We start from the raw sequence: 21,490 nt of genomic DNA on the forward strand, positions 1-21,490 counted from the left end.
GCCGTGATTTAGCAAATGCCCTGTACTTCGGATTGCCTTATCTCTTGGACAAACTTCAAATTGTTCAAAATGTTTCTGCTCGTGTCATCCTGAATCTAACCTGCGGGACTTCTAAGTCTCTACTCATTAATCTTTATTGACTAAGATGTGTGTGCCTTTACGGCTCTATGTCTGGCCTTTGAGGCCATGACAGGCATTGACCCTGTATACCTCTCTTTCTCACTGCCAAGTTATGGAATTCTTTGTCCTTGATATTGAGAGTGAATGCTGGTCCCTCTGCATTTAGAAAGTCCCTTAAAATGTGTCTATTACAACAGTTGTGCGGTGTGAAGTGTTTCCTATATGTAGCCTAAGAACCAGGATGCCCTGAGCTAGGGTAGCAGTGCACTCTATAAATATTATCCATGGTCTGATCAGAAATAAGTCTTTACTTTAGCCCCTAGAATGAGGGCTCAGCAAACACTGGACGAATTAAGCGAAGGGAATAGATTATCTCTAAGGGTCTTGTGATGGCCAAACATTGGGCGTAAATTACTCTGACAGAGAGCCACCGATAATACTCCTTCCACATATTCGGCACATATTTGCCAAAATTTGACCTGGGCAGTGAACTCCGCTCGTTCACAGAGTTTGCAGAGTTTCGCGGAGCATGCAGAGTTCAGAAAAACTACGCTCCGCATAGCGGAGCAAAGTTTTACCCTCGTGCTCACTACGGTAAATTGACGAGCATGAGCGAGGAAAATCCAACATCAGACCACTTTTCGGTGAGATTTCTAAACATGGGCGGTCGCGGATGGTCGCTACTGCGCACGTTGGGAAACCTTCAGTTCGTTGAGGAAGCTGCTAGCAACAGAAGAACCAGCGCCCTCTTGTGGTGCGCGTGATGCCATTCATGCTGATTTTACAGCACAGGACAAACACCTGGCGCTAAAAATCAATGTGAACAGCGCCAGATAACGCACTCCGCACCTTGCGGAACTCCGGGAATTCTGCCCAGGCCTAGCTAAAATGCCGTTGATTTGGGAGAGATTTTCAAAACCTCATTCATAAATCACTTGAAACATAAGGAATCCATAAACAATCAAAACTATTGTCTAATGATCAGACTTTTGACTATCGTGTCCAGCGTGTATACATAGTTAGCACAAATACGTTTCCTTTCAAATTTCCCAAGTACTGGAACCCCCAGATGAAAAAGGGTTTGTTCACTTTAAAATAGAAAATGAAAGGGAGTGTTACAGCAACTCACACAAATACTTCTATTGAATTAAGTAACCCATTCTCAATGTACCCATTTATTTATTCAGTGCCAAATAGATGTGTTCCCAGGACACCAGAGTCTCATCAAAACAACGAATTTATTGAGCAGATCCCTAGCAGAGAGACGTCCAGAAGCACGCGAGCGGTGCATCCGTGCGCGTGCACTGTCTGGGCAGAGGCCCTGCTTTAGCACAGCTGTGAGGTCTGCGGTTCCAATCCAGGATCGACCCAGGTGGCTTTAACATCACGCTGACGACGGTGGCGTGATCCTGGCCACGCGCTCTCTGATCCTGATAGGGTAGGTGAAAGGGTCACCCTGTAGAATGCTTCCCCTGTGGAGCAGAGGAAATGGATAACCTCAGACCAGGGTTTCCAGGCAACCAAGCACCATGTAGCTGGTACACGCAGCTGGAAAAAGGTTAACATTGGCAGGGATCCTAGGCAGGGAAACAATGAGAAAGAAAAGAGCGTGTTGCTCTCAGCAGTGCATTGTTGAAGTGCTTTGTTGGGTATGGACTTGAAACAGTTTCAGATTCTATGACTTTCTGCTTTTATTTCTGCCATGTACCACCCACTGTGAAAACACGGTTGCCTGATTTAGAAATGTTTTATTTTTTATTACTTGTAAAATGGACCAAGAGGAATTTCCAGGAGGCTATGAATATAATCAAGCGTGGAAAGATGAAAACACGGAAAAGTCTTGCTTTGCGACGCGACGTCCTTTACCCTGTAAACCATGCGGGACCACAGAAATATACATGAAAAAAGTAGGTCCCTCCGAAGGCGTCCTGGCGCGACAATGAATCGATGATGCATTTATAGTCTGGATGGGGCCAATATGAACCGTGCAGTATACAGCATGTAAGGCATGTCTTTGTTAGTTCTCCGTTGTATGAGAATAACGTGTTCGAGCTAAGATGGCCACCCGAGTGGTCGCACATATCACAAGTCTATCATGCTGGCAACATTTCTCTGCACTAACTAACTAACCATATTAACAAACATGTTTCTACCACCACGACACCGGCACTATTTTTTAAAAATTTGCACCAAAACTAGCTATGTACACAAAACACATCAGATTACTTTAATTTACATTTGATGTAACACAGCGCGGCAATCAAAGTTGCTGCACTGCTTTGCGTCAAAGGGAGAACAGTGGCATATCTGCCATGATATTGTGCTGTTTCTGTCTTCCCTTGAGCTGTTGCAGTTTAGGGAGCGTTGCACCAAACACACAACCATGCACCATAATGTTTTCCACACTTGTGCTGTTAATTACAGCACACATGCAAAGTTGGAGAAGTTTGGAGAAAAGAGAACTTATCTCCAATTTGATACGTGCCACTAGGAGGTGTAAATGTTTGCCCCACACTCTTGTCTACCATTTTTAGTAGATAGGACATTGTGCCAAGATCGATGGGTGATTGCATGGGAATACCCAGGTGCTACCCATACAATGTCCCTTTGAGGCAAACTAGCGGAACAAATTACTTTGAGTTAATTTAGGGCTACCTTCCAGCACAAACTTATGCTGGCAAGTAAACCCCAATGAGTACCATTTTGTCAGTTACGACACTTTTTATGACACTGCACTGGTGCAAAAGCTTGAAAATCAGGCCTTTTGCCAACAGATCATGACAGGATGTTTCTACCAGGCAATTATTGCGAATTTGGGTCCCTACATGGAGGAATGATGGAACCAGCTTGGGGGACTTTTGTTATTGCTGCACAGAACTGGACATGATGTGGATGATAAAACAGCCAGTTCTGTTACGCAGGGCTGTTGCTCAACTGGTTCTGCAATGTCAGAAACAACTAGCCTGGAATAGCATGATCAATTATCAGCCCAGAAGCTGCTGCTCATACACAAATCCTACTGGAACCTTCTGCCTGCCATTAAAATAATTGTTGGAAGACATCAGAGCATCAGTTCCTGACCTGGCCGGGAGCAAATATAAGAGGGGAAGCACATGGAAATCTGAGCCATATTGTGAACAAATCACGAAGCGACCATTGGGAACGGCTGTACATTTTCTCTTAGCAAGCAAGAGCAATGGTTATTGTATTAAATGTTCTTAATTGCAAGCATATGCCACACAAATAAAATAAAAATAAGTCATCACCCAAAAATGGGTGCCTTATGCTTGGATTTCTTTTGTTCAACCAGTGCTTTGTTTTCAAACAAAAAACTTTCCGCTGTGCCATATATTTTATTATAATTATTATTTTTTATTATTATTATGATTATGATAATGGTTATTATTATTAGTGAAGGAGACAAGAATAAATCACTACCTAACCAAAGACTCAAATTGCAGGCAACTGCAATATTACAATATTACTTAACACCTTAATTCCGCCGTGGCGCTGGTATGGAGGGGGGTGGAGCACAGTGCTGCCATGCTCGTGACTGAACTACGCCATCATGAGCAAATGCCGCCGTCGGCTCATGACGGCGTGATTCTGTCATGCGCACCGAAGGGATTTAAATACCCTACGTTTTTAAGAGCAGGCAAAATAAATAGCCATCATTTAAAGCTGAGATAAAAATAAATAAAATAAAAAGTCACACTTTAAAACAGCTATTAAACTGAAGACAAAAGAACTATGGGCCTGTTTCTGATGCTAGTCGGGCCGTTTTCTGCGGTCCTGTCAGTGGCTGAAGCGTTCGATCTGACTGCCTGATTACGATAATGCCTTCTGAACTCTGACCGACCGAGTGCTGCAAGACCGACGACTCCGGCGTCTTTCTTAGACTGCTGAGATGGTGATCAGAGAAAAAGAGCATCCATAGGACAGTACAGGGATCTCCAACCACAGTCCAGAATACGATGATGGGTTTTCGACGACTGCCTGCCTCGAGAAGTCGGAAATGATGGATTTGGGGTGTATATTCACCCAAATCAGCTTCTCCTAGACAGTCTCTGGCGTGGATCCCTTTCTCCAGGCCCCCCCTACACTGCAGAAGCTGAACAATTAAGACTACGGCCCTGTGGGTACCGGAATGCAAGTACGTTCGTGGGTGGCATATATTCCCATTGACTGGACTATGCACAGATCACCACACTCCAGCAATGGGGTACATGGTGCATATTGCATATCACCACATACATCTTGCATGTGAGTACATAGCACATATTTCCTGTGATTTTGCATGCACTTGCAGCAACATATTTGTGGGTATGTCCACTGACGTAGATGAGACCTCCACGGGAGCAACGGTTGCATCGTAATATGGCGAGGAAAGTGTTCCCGGTCTCAGAGGTTGGAATCCAATCGCGGACGACTGGCATCATAATAAGTAACCCAGGGCAGGCAACTCCCCTCCGCCAGCGGAATTTGCTGATTTTTGCCTACTCCGCGCTCTGTTGCAAATGCGGAGTTTAGGCAAAACCCCCCTCCGTGATGGAGTGAAGTTAGCCAGCCCCTTCACCCTCCCAAATTAATTAAAAATTAAAAAAGAAGGCACTTACAAGCGTGGCTGCCTCCTCTACCTGCGTGGCTGCCTCCTCCTCTGCCTGACTGCTCTCCTCCCTGCTCCTCGCCCTACTTCTTCCATGCAAAAACCCAACGTTGTACGTCTTGCGTGTGCGCATGCGCACAGGCAAGATGTACAACATAGGAATTTTTTTCAAAGAAGGACAAAGTGGAGCAGGAAGGTGAGCGTCCAGGCAGATGAGGAGGAACCCATGCAGGTAAGTACCTTCTTTTTTAATTTTAAATGTATTTGCGAGGGAGAGGGAGCGTAGCGTAGTTCCACTGAGTTTTTTCCACCCTTAGTAATAAGGCCCTATGTTTAGAAGTATGTGAACAGCAGCGGCTGGTGAATTTTAAAAGTGGTGGGGACTAATTTGTATGCCTGAATCTAATGTGTGAATGAGCGGAGCAAATGAACCTAAACTATAAAAGGTGGGTGTGTGTGAAGGGGATGAGGCGTGAAAAAATATAACATTTTACAGCATACATTTACTACAATTGTTTTTTTAACCGGAATCTAAATGAGGCATTTTACAGCACTCCTGATGATTACCTGAATCAGGACAGGTGCCCACTCCTGGTCAAGTCAGGAAGGGGGAGGCCCCTGGAGACTAGGCAGAGCAGGCATCTGAAGTCATGTCATGGCTGGAAAGTTGCATCGCTCACGGACACTGGCCTCAGAGTCAGGAAGGCCTCTCCACCTCTAGGCAGACTAGCATAAGGAAGGGCGCAGTGGGTCAGTGCTGACCTGGTCCATTAAGGCACTGCAGTAGCCTGTATACACTTAACCCCCATGCAAAATATATTATATTTGCCTTTCATTTTTTCCATGTGATAATAGCCTTAGAAAGCAGAGAGAAAATTATGCAGAGTGTTTTATGTTCCAGCAATTCATATGATGTCATCTGCTATGGATCAACCAGAGGGTTTCATCTTCAAAAAAGGTGATAAAGGTCATTAATAAAAACAATAACTAGTAGAGGAGACGAGCAACTGGAGATATTCTTGGCTAACTTTAATTGCAGCTGGAAATGAAATTCATGTTGCACTCCTTCATGAAAGCAAAAGGCCTGAGAACATCTTGGTTTGTCTTCTTTGTGAATAAACCTGGCACATCTAAACTTCCACCTAATGATGTGTGAGAGCTGTAAACTTCTCCTTGAAGAAATGATTTTCTGCACGAAATATGGCTGATCATAAAATATGCCTTTGATTGATATAACTCAGTGGGTTGAGGTTCTGCAACAAGGGGCGGCTCCTCCTTTAGAGTGGAGGAGCGTTCCCTCACTGAAATGCCTGCAAAGCCCCAGAGATAAAAAATTAAATAACAATTTCTTACAATTATATTTTCCATCATCCTGACCAGAACTGTGTGTCAGGGTGGGGCCTGCTGAGTGGCAGCAGGGAGGAGTGGTGGACAGAGGGCTGCCTATGCACTGTTTAAAGTACGCATGTGTCTTTAGCAGGCTGTCTTGTGAAAGTCAGCCAGACATGCTCGCTTTAAACCTCTCAACCCAGCTGTCCTAGACTGCTGGGTTGAGAGCAAGTTTAGACCTCCAGTGCACTGGGGATCACTGAAAGAGGCCGCTCCCTTCAATCAGGGCACTGCTCTCATGCTGATGAGCAGCGCCAGGATTGGTCAAAGGAGTTTGCTGGTGCCCTCACTGCAGTCTAGAAAGAAGATGTCTGAGATCTGGAGCAGAGGAAGGCCCCTCCACTAAAGAACTCACATCCCACTACAACGCTACCTTGTCCTCCATCCTAGACAAACTAGCCCCCTTGAAACTGAAAAAACCCAGAAACACCCCGTCCAGATCCTGGTTCAACAAGGACATTAATGAGGAAAGAAGATAACTCAGAGCCACAGAACATCTCTGGAGAAAGAATCTCTCCTCCAGCCCTTACGAAGAACTCAGAGCAGAAGACGAAAATACAAACAACATATCAACAATGAAAAATCCAACTTTTTCTGCACCGCACTGGACAAGGCCAAAAACAGACCAAGAGAACTCTTTGACACCATCCAAAAACAAACATCCAAGCCAGTGACCTCCCACGTCCAGCCCTCTAAAGCCATTTGTGACAACTTTGACAATTTCTTTAACGAAAAAATCTCCAAGAACGAATTTTCACTGGACATTAACCTCTATCCCCCCAACAAAGACTGCCCCACTACAATCAAAACTACTGCGAGAATGCGACCGGCATGTACCTGGTCCTCCTTCGACCCCATAACAGAAGCTGAGATCCTTAATCTCATCGCCGCCTCCAAGCCCTCGTCACACAACCTCGACCCCATTCCCTCTCAAATGGCCAAAGAGCTAAAACTCACCCTGGCTCCACTTTGGTGCGAAATCATGAACAGCTCCCTAAAAAAGGGCACCATACCAGATTGCCTTAAAGTCGGCCAAGTCACTCTTCTGAAGAAATCTGGCTTAGACACTACCAACCTGAATAACTTCAGACCTGTCTCCAATCTTCCTTTCCTAGCCAAAATCCTAGAAAAATGACTTCTCCGTCAACTGAACAAACATATTGACAACATTAACTTGTTAGACCATCACCAATCAGGCTTTAGAAAAGGATACAGCACCGAAACTGCAATCCTCCACATCATGGATGACATCCTCTACACCCTCGACTCAGACCACTGCTGTCTACTCATCCTCCTAGACTTGTCAGCAGCCTTTGACACTGTAGACCATAGTCTTCTCATCAAAGCCTCAAAGAGCGGGTAGGTGCAGATGAAGTGGTCCCTCAATGGTTCTCCTCCTTCTTCCAAAATCGCTCCCAAAGAGTAAAAATCAAATCCTTTACTTCTGACCTCCTCCCCATGAACAGAGGTTTCCCACTAGGATCCATTCTCTCCCCTCAACTGTTCAACATATACATGAAACCCCTCACCTCCATTCTGAAAAAAGCAAACATCCCTTTTCATCTATATGCAGATGACACTCAAATCTACTTGGAAACCTCCTCCTTTAATGACATCCTAAGACTCAACAACACTCTCAGAGAAGTCCAAGAATGGCTATCAAAGAACCACCTCAAACTCAATGAAGGAAAAACCGTGATCCTCCTCATCTCAAACAAGGAAGAAAATCCGCAAATCGCTGAATGGGTGAAAGCAATTGATGCCCTCAACGGAAATTTCACCCTGACAACCTCTGTCAAATCACTGGGAATCACCCTTGACCCCAAACTATCCATGACCAATCACATCAAGAACTTCGCAAAGAGCGCCTTCCTCAATCTGCAGCTCCTCAACAAAATCAAACCCCAGATCCCTCCACTCGACCTCAAACAAGCCACCCAATCTCTGGTGCTGTCCAGATTAGACTATGGGAACGCAGTCCTCACCGGTATAGCTCGCTCACTTCTAGCCCCTCTCAAAACCACCCTCAATGCAGCAGCCAGAAAGGTCACCGGAATAAAAAAATGTGACCATTTATCTCCCACTCTCAGAGATCTAAAATGGCTCCCTGTAGTAATGCGAGCCAGCTTCAGAACTGCCTGCCTCACACACAAAGCCCTGCACACAGGGAAACCGGAATACCTAGCCTCCAAACTCAAGAAGGCCGGTCAATCAAAAAGCCTCAGGAGTTCTAACGCCTTCCTCCTCATCCCCCCGAAAACGCATAAACAAAAGACTGCAGCCCGCTCTTTTGCTGGCAACGCTCCAAAAATCTGGAACTCTATCCCAGTCGACATCAGAACCACCCCCTCCTTTCCAAAGTTCAAAAGCCTCCTAAAAGCCCTTTACCTCAACCGCGCCTCCCCGAACGCAATCCCATGACTCACACGCCCCCTCCAGGGAGTCACCTGACATCGTGCTCCCACCGGATAACCATCAGACGCCGAACGAACATTCTGCCCCTGGGTCGGCACCGCTAAGAGACAACTCCAACACTAGTCTTGCGCTCCCTAGTCTTTGAGACTACCTCCCGACCTCTTTTCACACTTCTGTATTTTTCTACCATGCCATTATCCTGTATTTGTCTTCTCGACATCATGTTGTAAAGCACTCCGATACCCTCGGGTCTGGCTAGCGCTATAGAACACCTCTAAATAAATAAATAAATAAGTACGTGTTAGGTAAGTGTGCTTAAGTTTTTTATTTTTTTTGGTGCGAGAACCCACCCCCCTGTCCCTGAAGGTGCCGGCCACCACTGTCTGCAACAGAAGATTACGTGTAACAGGGCATGCAGTTTTGAATACCACCATCCTTCGTTTGTGAGCTATACCATAAATTTTGCAAGGGTAAATATATTTACTTTTACTTAAGTGCACTGAGACAATTGAGTTTGCAGCGTTTGAGGGGAAAAAATACACTCTTAAATCTGGACCAAAACACTATATATAAAAAAAGAATCCTTATAGTTTACATCAAATTCATACAATTATGGGTTAAATGATATGTACACATTGAGGATTACGGAATGCATTCTTGGGTTTAGTAGTAGAAGGGGTGAGCTGCATACACACATCAAGCCTTGAAAATATTTGGCATTTAAATCATGTAACAAACAACAGGCTACAATATGAAATGGTGTCTTTAATATACAAAAATATGTAATATGAGGTAGTTGTTCACCTTATTACAAAAGAATATTTGAGGACTACATATAAAAAGTGAGAGTTTTTGGACATGAACTGAGAAGCATTGAGGTTCCCTCCCTAATGATAATGTTATTAGTGCAGAAAAAAGCAAATCAGAGGTCAAGTATGCCAAATAATGGACTACATTCTTATTATAGATGAGGCAACATTGTAGACCAGTACCTCAAACATAAGACATTTTTGTACAGCGCACATACTGAACTGATTATTTCTAAGTGCTTCTCATACGTGATAAAGAACAATCAGGAGGCTCAGTGAAATAACTATTTGCTTAGGATCACACATGCTGTAAAGCAGAGAAGCCGGGATTGATCCCAGAGTTTCTTATTTCACACTGAGTAAATCAGCCACTTGATAGGCAATTCTTGGAGGAAGAGGTTACAGCATGGGCGATGTGAAATCCAGGATGTTTTGCAGTTTTGTATAGCGCAAACCTTACAAATGAGATAAGGGTGCTGAGCAACACACATAGACCAAATGGAGATTTGCTATGAATGTGAGGATGCTGAGTTTAGGCCGGGATTTAAACCTGATATGTCAATGTTACATGATCTGGACAATAGCTGTGTTCACTTAGCAACATCACAGTGGCCCGTCCACCTCTAGACGTAGGCATTCTTTGTGTTAGTCTTTTAAGTTTCTTGAAAGGTTCAGTGCAGAGCTGTCCTAGTCGAGCTAAGACAGTTCTGCAAATAGCATACTCATTTAAAGGGAAACATCCTTTACATCACAGTGATTACACCGTGATGCATTTAGAACGCTGGCATTACAACGCAAGCATTACATCGAATTCCACTGGAGGGCGATATAACCTAAGGAATAGTAAGATTTACTATTCCAATACCTTCCCTTCTGTACATAGACTGGTTTTGGAATAGTAAATCTTACTACTCCTAAGTCCAGCGCCCTCCAGTGCAAGTCGTTGTAACAACTTGCTATGCAAAAACGGCGATGTTACATACCGCGATCATTTTGATCGTGTTGTAACATCACATATTCCATTCAAAACCTTCATTAGGTCAAGCTCTGCACACTCCTTTAGATCAGAAAAATTATGAAGCACAATAAACGTAATTGTAATAAAACCTACTTTCTCTTGTAGGATGCTATGAGAGGGTGGGGTCGTTTAGCGGTGCTGTGTAGCCTTTGTTGAACTCAAAGGGTCTGTTACTCTGGGCAGTGGTGGCTGCAGTGTTAGAGCGGCTCAGGCTGGCAGGGCAGAGAGCATGGTAGGCCAGGCAGCAATGCGAAATGTGTGATCCAAGAGGAGGCAACTTGCTTTCAGGTCTGGGCCATTCATGAAATCCTACTGCTTTCTTCGATTCCTTTATCTCCTGGCAGTGCACAACACAGCTGACAGTAAACACCACTGCTTCTCCATTGGATCCCAGTGGATCGAATCAGTGGGTACTGGACTCACACAAGGCTGGAAATATCTAACATAAAAACACACTACTTGCTCCTTTTGAAGGCCCCAACCTCATGTCACATTGACCAACAGCAGTGGCAGAGATCCGCCGCACTCGCCCTGGCAGAGGTCCCACGCATCCGCACAAACAGAACCGGATAGAGAGCTTTCTCCTACATCGCAGCCAAGATCTGGAACGAGCACCTGTGAACATCAGACGCTCCCCAACCCTGCACACATTCAGGAAGGACCTCAAGATCTGGCTCTTCAACTAATCCGAAGCCGCCGCCCCCCCCATAGCGCCTTGAGACCCTCACAGGTGAGTAGCGCACTATACAGACCCCTGATTGATTGAGAGATCAGTGACGTGTCCGATCTTTCATTGCCTCCATAGACCCGCCCCTCACCTCCCATTCCTTTAATGACAATGCTCCAGACACCACCTGGGCCATTGCAAAGAACTCCCAAATGGAAATCCTTACCCCTAAATGAACACGCACCATTGCCACCTCTATTGTCATCAATGGCCAAGCTTATGCTGGCAAGGTGAGCAAGACCTCACGCGGCCAACACATTGTAGGGGCGTCGAGGCAATTTGTTCAACCTGTCACGCCTCCCACAGCCCAGAGAAACGTAGAATCAAACAGTTTTCAAACGCAAATGCTTTCTATTTTCAGTTGCCCCAGCGTTATTTTTGTTTTCATTCTCTTCTGCTTTCTCCCACATGGTGGGACGGCAACGCCCATCCCTGATTTAATGCCAGCCGCCCTTGGGTAACAATGTGCGCTGGCCTTGTGCAGTCACTGAGAGTGAAGGGAGCCAACCGGCAAAGTGGGTTAATTAATTGCCTCATGCTGTATGCTGCGGTTGGCAAAAGCTAAATGTAAATGACATATTTAGTAGACAAATGGCTGAAACCACTGCTCAAAAGTCTCTATGTGTATGCATAATATGTACGATTTTTGGACAAAACACAATAGTCTGGCAAGACAGCCACAGATGTCTCAATGACCAGACCTAAAACTTATCTTACACGCATCATACAGAAAACGTTTTTCAGGTTCGACTGCAAAGTCTCATTTAGAAGTGGAAAAACCTGTTCTAGTACATTGCTGACAAATCACAAACAAGAGGCTCATATAAAGAGCATTGTTGGCCTTGAGTCTCAGCCTTCTAAAGTACAGATTTGGCAAGATCACTACAGATGCTGGGCAGACTCCGAGAATTCTTGAAATCTTGGTAGCGCTAGCAGGCAGGTTGGTTAAGTAGAACCTAGATAGCCCTTTAAGTTTGTAATAAAACTGCTGACCCATGATGAAAAAAATCAGATCAACAAAAATATAGGGTTGTGTGATGGAACAACGCATACCTCAACAACACATGCCTGAACCACACAGTCTTAACCACCACCGTGTCTTTTCCATCTACGCCTTTACCATGCAATTTCGTGGTAAAAACTTGATTGATGAAGGGATATGTGTGGTAGAGATCACACCCCTGCCCCTTTGGCCTGAGACCTAAAATTTGGCCCTCCTGTGGTGTATTCTATTTGCCCCAGCCCTATATACTACCCAACCCCCTATTCAGAACCTTAGAACCTGACCCTCTAGTCCCAAGAAACTACTCTGACCCCAGCACCCCTGCCCTGAGCCCTTAAAACAGTCCCTTAGCCCTAAAAACTGTCCCATTCCCACCCGCCTTGAGCCCTAAAAACTGCCTCCTAGGCCTGAAAATGGACCTTTTCCTGCCCGCTGACCTGAGCCATAAAACTCTGCCCCCATTAACCGAGCATATGCGTAGTTAAGGTATATGCGTGGTTGAGGCAGGCATTGTTCATCTTGCGAGGAAACGGCACGCGTGCTTAAGGTGGTGCTGTTATGGCTGGTTCCTAAAAAATAGACATGCTAGCAGTGTCGGTGATGCTGCTGCAACAAGCCATCGAGAACGTGTGTGGACATATAATGGAGGCTGGGAGAAGAATATTACATTTTTAAGATAAAGTGATAGAGCAAACTGGCTCTTGGAAGAACTATGCAAAGAGGTTAAAAGCAAAAAAAGAAATTCACTAATTTGAATTATAGAACACTGAAAAACTGCCTTCCAAGGTTGTTTAAGGACAAAGAAACCCCCGATCAAGACATTTCTAGAAAGATTAATTCCTTATGCTGCTTCAAAACCAATGGCATACAAGTAGATGACGACATACTCAATGCGCACGACTAATGAGATACAAGTAGGCCAGGCATGCAGAACATCAGCAGTGCACAGCGACTAGCATTCCAAAAATGATCCATCTATAAAGATAAAGAAGAAATGTCCAAATGATCTTTTTTGCTGCCCGTACCAAAATGATTCAAAGGATACAAATAAATATTTTAGTGCTCCCCCCTCAAAAAATATTGTGAGTTGGCCACACAATACCACCATGCTTGACCATGAATATAAAAATCATCCAGCTAATAACTTAAGCTAAACAATATTTGAGTGAGAGACTTGGAGGCAGGGGCAGACACACCTCTACCACCATCAGGCTAACTGTGAGGACTAACAAGTGGAAAACAAAGATGAAGAACAGGTAGAAAGTGCAGGCACACAAAGAAGTGGTCTTATTCCTTTAGGTACGGACACAGGTAGGTTTGGTTGGAGACTGTGGAGGACAGGTAGTTGGAGGCTGGGACTGAGAAGAAGGGACTCCTGGGGACATACTGGAAAGAGATAAAATGACAGACCACCTTCAACATAGCTCCCCTGACTCTAGAGTTGTTTCGAAGATGTGCAAAATAAGTAGTGACTGCAGGATTGAATGATGTCTTGCAACGTCTTCAGTTGTAGTGTTTCTGATGTCTTAGTGTTGCATAAAGTGCATGTCATTGAATCTTGGTTCTTTTTCCCGTTCCAGTTTTGTATTCCTTTAAAGTGTATTGACTTTTTGTCCTGTCTGAGCATACCATGGATGTTTACAAGGTCTGTTGCTTGGAAGGATGAAAAACTGGTGTTTATGAAATTGAAAGGATTAATCAGGTACTTCTTGGGTTCAGACACAGTTCGCCTGTTAGAGAAATGCGATACTTCAAAGAAAACCTTCTGTCTAATATTTCCAGTTCAAAAGTGATTTTATTGAGGAATACAGTAACGCAAAAGGTATGATAACAACGAAAAGAAAGGAATTACGTACAATATATCAATTTAGAATTAATAAAAAGGAAAAATTTGAATGAAATACAGTCCAACATGTCGTATATAGGTAAAAGAACAATATTATATGGAACATCGGTATGGAAAGGAAGCTTCTATAATATCACAAATTTACATTACAAAATATAGTATAGGTTGAACTATATAATATCAACATGAAGGAAGTCATGGAGGTTTAGTTACTTCTTGTTGTTAAGGAGAGCGGAACAGAGAACGCCTGGCCCTCATGTCAATGAATAATGTAACAGGTGACCATAAGTCCAAACGCTTAGCTGCCATATGTAATGGGTATACAAATGTTGTATCCAGTCTGTGGTTATAACAGACAGCATACCACCATGCTTGGTAAGATAATTTAGTGAAGTCTTTCCAGTTTTTGGTTATTTGTTGAAAGGCCACTGCTGATAACAAATCTATTATCTTAACGTTAGAGTCGCAAGTATCCCAGATAGGGGATAAGCTGCCTAAAATGATATGTGAGGGAGAAAAAGGGTGACTGGAATTAAAGATGGATTTAATTTGAGACCACACCTTTTCCCAAAAATTCTGAACACGTTTGCACGTTAAAAACAAATGATGAAGGTCAGTGTGAGGTGACGAGCAGGACCAACATGTATACGGAAGATGAGGGTGTTGTGCATTGAGAATTAATGGAGAGAGAAAGAGCCTATTGTATATAGAGAAGAGCGTCTGTGTGGTATTTGCAGCCCAAGATGATTTCCTGATTTTGAGCTATATTCTATCCCAAAATTCTACAGACCCGGAGGTTTCTAAATCTCTTTGCCACAATGTTTCTACCTTGGTTTTGTCTCTCAAACTAGAGGAAGTATGCAAAAGTTTATATATAGTGGATGCCTTAGATTCGTTAATAATAAGGGCCCTTAATTTATCTGTGTGACAAAGTCCAGGGGAAGTGCTTGATGGAAAGGGTTATATTGTGAGTGAGCAGTTTGAACAGCTTGTAGCAGAAGAGAGTACTTAGAACTAAGAGTAGAAGGCAAGGCAAACAAAGTACGGGCTTGTGCAAAAGACAACGGTTGGTCGTTATCATATAATTGATGTACCCAAATCAGAACCTGTTGTCTCCAGAATTTCCAAAATAAAGGTTTATTATTAATCAAAATATATTTGTTATGCCATATAGGAAGATTAAGAAATGGAGATAGAGAAGCAAGCGGTATTATCCTGGAAGTATACTTGATTACAGGGGTGGATACAGACTGCGGTTTACGTGTGAAGGAGAGATACTCCTGAAATGAGAACGGTGAGAGAAAGGATTGTTCATTTTGACGCCTGATGTAGTAAGAAGGATTTGTGATAAGTAGGAAAGTCAGGAAAGTCTGTCTCACCTTCTGATATTGGACAAATCAGTTTTGATATGGACATACGCGATTTCTTGTTACTCCATAAAAAGGAAGATAAAATGGAATTAAGCTTTTTAAAATATTTTAAAGGAATGGACAATGGAATGTTATAAATTGTATATAAAACTATGGGGGAGAGCATCATTTTTATGGGGTCTAAACAACCCCACCAAGACAAATATAAGGGATGCCATTTCTCTGTTAAAGATGACAGCCTTTGTATGCAGTTCTCCAAACAACGAGAGATCGTCCCTGATATAGAGGGAGTAAAATGTAAACTTAAGTACTTAATAAAATTGGGACTCCAGGTGAAACCCGAAGGAGCAAAATCAGCTTTAAAAGTATATTTGGTTAGGGGTAGGATCTCACATTTATCATATTTAATTTGTATCCAGAAACAAATGCAAAGAAATCAACTTACTTCTAAAAAAGCAGGAAGGGAAGCTTGAGGTTGTGAGAGGAATAAAAGGACATCGTCAGCATAAGTTGCCATTTTAACAGTGATCTCCTTAAAAGTAAAACCATGAATACTTTCATTTTGACGAATCCTTAACAAAAAAGGCTCTAGGGCAAGATTAAAAAGAAAAGGGGAAGGGGGACAGCCCTGTCTGACACCTTTACCAAGGTGAAAGTAAGAAGAAACTGCACCATTTGCTGATATAGCTGCCCTTGGATTGGAATACAAAATAGAAATTAAAGCAGTCATTTTTGGGCCAAAGCCAAACCATTGAAGTGTGCGAAAAAGGTAAGGCCATTCGACTCTGTTGAATGCTTTTTCTGCACCCAAGGCTTTGGCTGCCAGAGGAAGGGGAATATGTGAGACTTTAGAAAGAATATCGAAAAGTAAGTGAGTGTTTTCAGGCATTTGATATTCCAGACGCAGAGCTAGAGCTTTTGAGAACATTTTATAATCAATGCTAAACAAAGATATGGAACGGTAATTTTTACAGTATTGTGGGTCCTTGCCCTCTTTAGGTATAAGGCAAATAAGGGCATCTGAAAGAAGAGCCATGAGATTCACCAGATTGCAAAAAGGCAAGTATGAGGGCATGCAATTTAGGAATAAATAAATGCGCAAAGTGAGTAAAAAATTCCACAGTAAAACCATCTGGGCCTGGGGCCTTATCTTTTTTGAGTGTTTTTAAGGCGGCAAGGAGTTCTTTCTGTGATAAGTCAGTTTCTAAGAGTGAAAGGTCTGAGTGCGTATTAGGATTACACTGTATCTTGGAGAGAAATTGGGATATGGATTGATCAGAGGAAAGAGTTTCAGACGTATAAAGTGACTTATAAAAGTGGAGAAATTCATTTAGAATGTCTTCGTCTTTGAATTTCAGTTGAGGATTCTGGCCAAAAATAGAGTCTATATTGAGTTTATTTTGTTTAACCTTTAAATAATTAGCTAATAATTTCCCGGCTTTCTTCTGACCACCATAATACTTTGCACTAGATTTTAGCAAGTAGTTTGAAGCATTGTTAGTTGTATCCTGATTACACTGAAATTTTGCCTTTATAAGGTCAGCCAAGCAATCTTTTGATTTGAAGGAATGGTAAGAGTGTTCCGTTTTAATTTTGGTTAGCAAGGCATTAGTAGCTTGTGTTATCTCCTTGATTAAAAAGAAAGTATTTATTAAAGAAAGAGGTAAAGGAAGACGTAAATATTGGATCTAAAAGCAGAGTGTTATTAAAACGCCATTTACAGGATGCCTTAGGTTTGTGCAAAGCATCAAGGTGATTAGTGATGGGGCATGGTCCGATATTAAGATGGAACCAATATCGGCAGCCAATAGTGATTGGGAGACATTGGGAGAAATAAAAAAAGAATCCAATCATGATAGAGTGCGATTCACTGGTGAGTAAAGGGAGTATTCTCTCAATGTGGGATTGCAAAGTCTCCAGGCATCTGTAAGCTTATGTTGTCTAATTGTGTGTGTGAATGATTTGTGAGACTTATGAGGGACGAAAGGTGTTGAGGAATTTCGATCAATGAAGGGATCAAAGGTTTCATTGCAATCTCCTGCAAGGATAAAGTTATGATCATTGTTCTGTGTGATTTGTTGGGCGTGGGAAGTCCAAAAAGAAGGATTGCCTGCCTTGGGTGCATAGATATTCAATAAAGAAATTGGAACAGTATCCACTAAAAATTTAACAAATATCCATCTGCCTGCTTGATATGCACATTGTGAGATTACCTTAATCAAAAGGGATTTGCGAAAAAGAATAAGGACACCATTACGTTTACCATCACCCGGGGAAAAAAGGACTTCACCCACCCAGCTTTACCTCAACTTAGCAGATTCTACAGCTGATAAATGAGATTCCTGTATGCACTAAATATCTGTTCTTAGTTTAGCTAAATGAGTCAAAACTCTCTGTCGCTTAATAGGTGAGTGTAATCCTCTGACATCCCAAGAAACAATTTTTAAAGGCAGAGAAGGAAACTGCAACAATATAATGAATACCAAGTGAAACAAAATGTTGAGCGGATTAAACCATATCTAACAACAGACCAACTGTATGTAAAGTGAAGAAGCTGAGAAGGGAAAGAGAAGAAGGAAAACAAAAAAGTGTAATGGTTATACAACATTTGAAAATTAAGAAGTAATGAGCAAAAGAAAAAATTGTTTAAGTAAATAGGATTGAAAGTAGAGTAGTTAGAATGAAAGAAAGAGTAAAAATAAAGAAGCAAAAAAGAATAGTTATAAAGAAGAGGAAGGAGAAGGGCAGGGAGAGAGGTAGAGTGGAGATGCAGGAGGATGGCGTACCTACATGAGGAGAGAACAAGTAGACATTGGGGGGGTGGGGGTGGAACCACTTGGGATGGACGACACATCCAAGGTCGGCTGAATGGGGAGCCAGGGAGACATCATTAGACAAAGACAAGGAAGCTGTGGAGGTATAGAAAATGAATAAAAAGTTAGGGTAGTGAACTAGAACATGCAATGAGAACAATAACAGTTAGTACTGATAACAAGTAACAATTAACAGTTATTTAGACATATTAACTGTATGCAACATATATCAAATAAAATTCAGTGAACACTTTTAGAAGAGAACGACGTTAAATATCAACCAGTAAATGAGGAAGAAGCTCCAGAGGAATTCATGGCAGAGGTTTTGCAAGAGTTTATAAAGCTTTGCAGGTGCAACTGATCTTCATATGTAGTCATTCTGTAATTGTAGGTAACTTTGAATAAACAGGGATGGAAAAGACCATATCGAGCTCCCATCGAGCGAAGCTCATCTCTCATATTTAGAAAAGCTTTCCGTTGATTAGTAGTGGCTTTGGCTTAATCCTGAGCAAAAAACAAAGTGGAGCCTGACCGTGTGATTTTTGGAGAAGATTTAACTGCTGCCAGTAATTTCAGTAAATCCGTGTATTCTAAGAAGTACAAGATGATACCTCTCGGTCTTTGTGAAGAAAATGCAAGAGATGGTAAACGACCTAATCGGTGTGCACGTTGAATATTGAAGGTTGTACCTTCTGGCAATTGAAGCACTTTAGGGAGGAACGATTTGAAGAAAGTGAGCGGGTCAGAACCTTTGAGTCCTTCTGCTAGTCCATAAATGTGCAAATTGTTTCGCCTGTTGCGATTTTCCAAGTACTCAACCTGTTTTTGGAGAGTGGAGACTTGAGAGTGAAGGTGAGATACATTAGCGCAAGTTTCTTTGAAGGAAGTAACCATTTGTTCAACTGAAGAGACCCTTGTTTCGAGTTGTGACCAGTTATCTGTCAGGACTTGGAGTTTAGTGTTGGTTTCTTTCATGAAAGGACGGAGAGCTCTGATTTCTTCCAACAATAACTCCATGGAAACAAGCGATGTTTGTTTAGGAGCTGAGGGTGGGTCCTTTTTTAATCATTTAGTATTAGATTTCCCTGAGGTATTTTGAGAAGATTCAATTGTTGTATCTGAACTTTGCGAGAAAAGTGTTAGAGAATCTTCTAATTTAGAGAATTCAGAGAAGATTCTTGAATTCTTTACAAAAGTGTTCTTTGGTGCACGAGACAAAGGATATAATGTCTTGATTCTGCCCATAAATCTTTTACCACGTACTCTAACTTGGTGCGCAATTAGGGAAAATATAACACCATACAATGAAAGTCACAACACATGAGAGTGGAGTCTTATGGAGGAGGATGTGGTGTAATTCGTGGTGAATGTGCCTATGAGATTAGGAGCTCAAAGGACCCTTTTGAGTGAAATATTCACAAATATGTAAAACACCTTCTTAAAAAATGTAATGCAATATCAAAAGAGAGTGGGCACCAAGTATGTGTAAAAATGAAGCTGAAGAACTCCACAATGGACTTGGGGATAAGCTAAAATGGCCGCCACACACTTTGCCTCATTAGTAAAACAGCATAGGCCAGAAGATAAGAAACACCATTAGAATAACAAATTGCAACTGGAAATAAGCAGAAATGGAGAATATAACATTTTTCCAATCTAAAAGTTACAGGAAATGGAGCGTATTATCAGTCTGAAGCACATCAACATCATGCAGCAGTTTTTGCTTTGACGTGTAGGATTGCTCCCAAAATGGCCGCTCTTATTGATACAGCATAAGCGTGAAGTGTGCGCTCAGTGAGGCTCTCCAGAACAGAACATCTCAATTGTAACAAACAAGGCAAGTGCTTGCAAGTTTGCCCGCTATTTCTGGCATAAATAGGTGAGTCTTCGAGCAGGCAAACTAGAAGGGTAATCTCGTTTGGAGAAATAAAGTTGCGTGCCGCTTCAAAATGGCGGCCGTTATGAAAAACGGGACTCCGGAAACTCACTATGTTGAATTATGTCCATTTTCGTTCACCAAGCTGAGGTCCATGAGGTGCAATGTAGTCACGGCATCCTCCGACAGCAGTATATAGCCTCGGCACAGGGAAAGATGGCTCGTAGCTCCAGGTCTCCCGGGCAAGCCGCGGAGTCTCACTTGATTGCCGCCATCACTCTCGGGCACCAAGCCACGCCCCCCCTCCTGTCTAACATTTCGATATTAAATGTGTAAAAGAAAAAGATTAAGCCATTTTACAATACAGGACAGCATAGAGGTCACCTGATAGGAAAGTAATTTTTTTCTGAAATAATATTTGAGGGTTAGTATTACAGAGAGATAATCCATCTTCCTGTGTACTATCTACAGAATCACCTTCCCCTGTTTTCGTTGGCTATAGGATCCTAGGCACTTTATCACTGCTGATAAGTGTTAAAATGCATATGCTCTCTGTATAAATTGTGACAATGATTGGCTATCCATGATTGGTATATTTGATTTACTGGTAAGTCCCTAGTAAAGTCCACGCTGTGTGCCGTGCCTGTAAATCGAATGCTACTAGTGGGCTTGCAGCACTGGTTGTGCCACCCACACGAGTAGCCCTGTATCTCAGACCTACCACTGTGATGTCTGCGTGCACAGTTGTGAACTGCCATGTTGCCCTGGCAACTGCACCCAATTGCCATGCCCAAACTTTCTCTTTCCTTACATGTAAGGCACCGCTTAGGCAGGCCAAAGGCAACCCCATGGGCAGGGTGAGGTTTATGTGAAAGGTAGGACATGTACTGGTGTGTGTGTGTCATGTCCTGATAGTGAAATACTGTGTATTTCGTTTTTCACTATTGAAAGACTGTCTGTCTCATTGGATCATCATTGGGGCTGCACTGTAACATTTTACATGTGTAGCTTCCAATAGGGACAAGATAGAAAAAATGGAGTTTAGGCTCACTGAGCTGGGTTCAGAGACCCTTACACAAAGAGAACAATGACATTTTGGTGTATAAGTATTATACCTAAAACCCCAGGACATTAGATTACTTCAAAGAACAAGAGGATCCTGCCAAGATGAAGAACGGAAGGATAGTGTGAGGAGCGCTGCTTTTCCTGAGTGAGAAATGGGTTGGCCTGCAGTTGCTGCTTCGTCTATGGTGGAGTAAAATGATTGACTCTTTTTACCCTGCTGTGGTATTTTGCTTGTGAAGGACTCTCCAAGGGCTTGTGTGTGCTGGCCTCCTATTGGAAGTCTCAGGGATATCAAAGACTTAATGGAGATCCTTGCTGAATCTTAACGGAAAACCTGCCTGGAAGGAAAGACGCAGACTATGTGAGGAGTGTTGCCCCTTGTAGCAAAGTGTCCCTTTTTGCATGTTTGTCCCCACCACTTTTTGCCTAATGT

The sequence above is a fragment of the Lissotriton helveticus genome, chromosome 1_1 (assembly GCF_964261635.1).
Source record: "Lissotriton helveticus chromosome 1_1, aLisHel1.1, whole genome shotgun sequence".
NCBI classification, from domain to species: domain Eukaryota; kingdom Metazoa; phylum Chordata; class Amphibia; order Caudata; family Salamandridae; genus Lissotriton; species Lissotriton helveticus.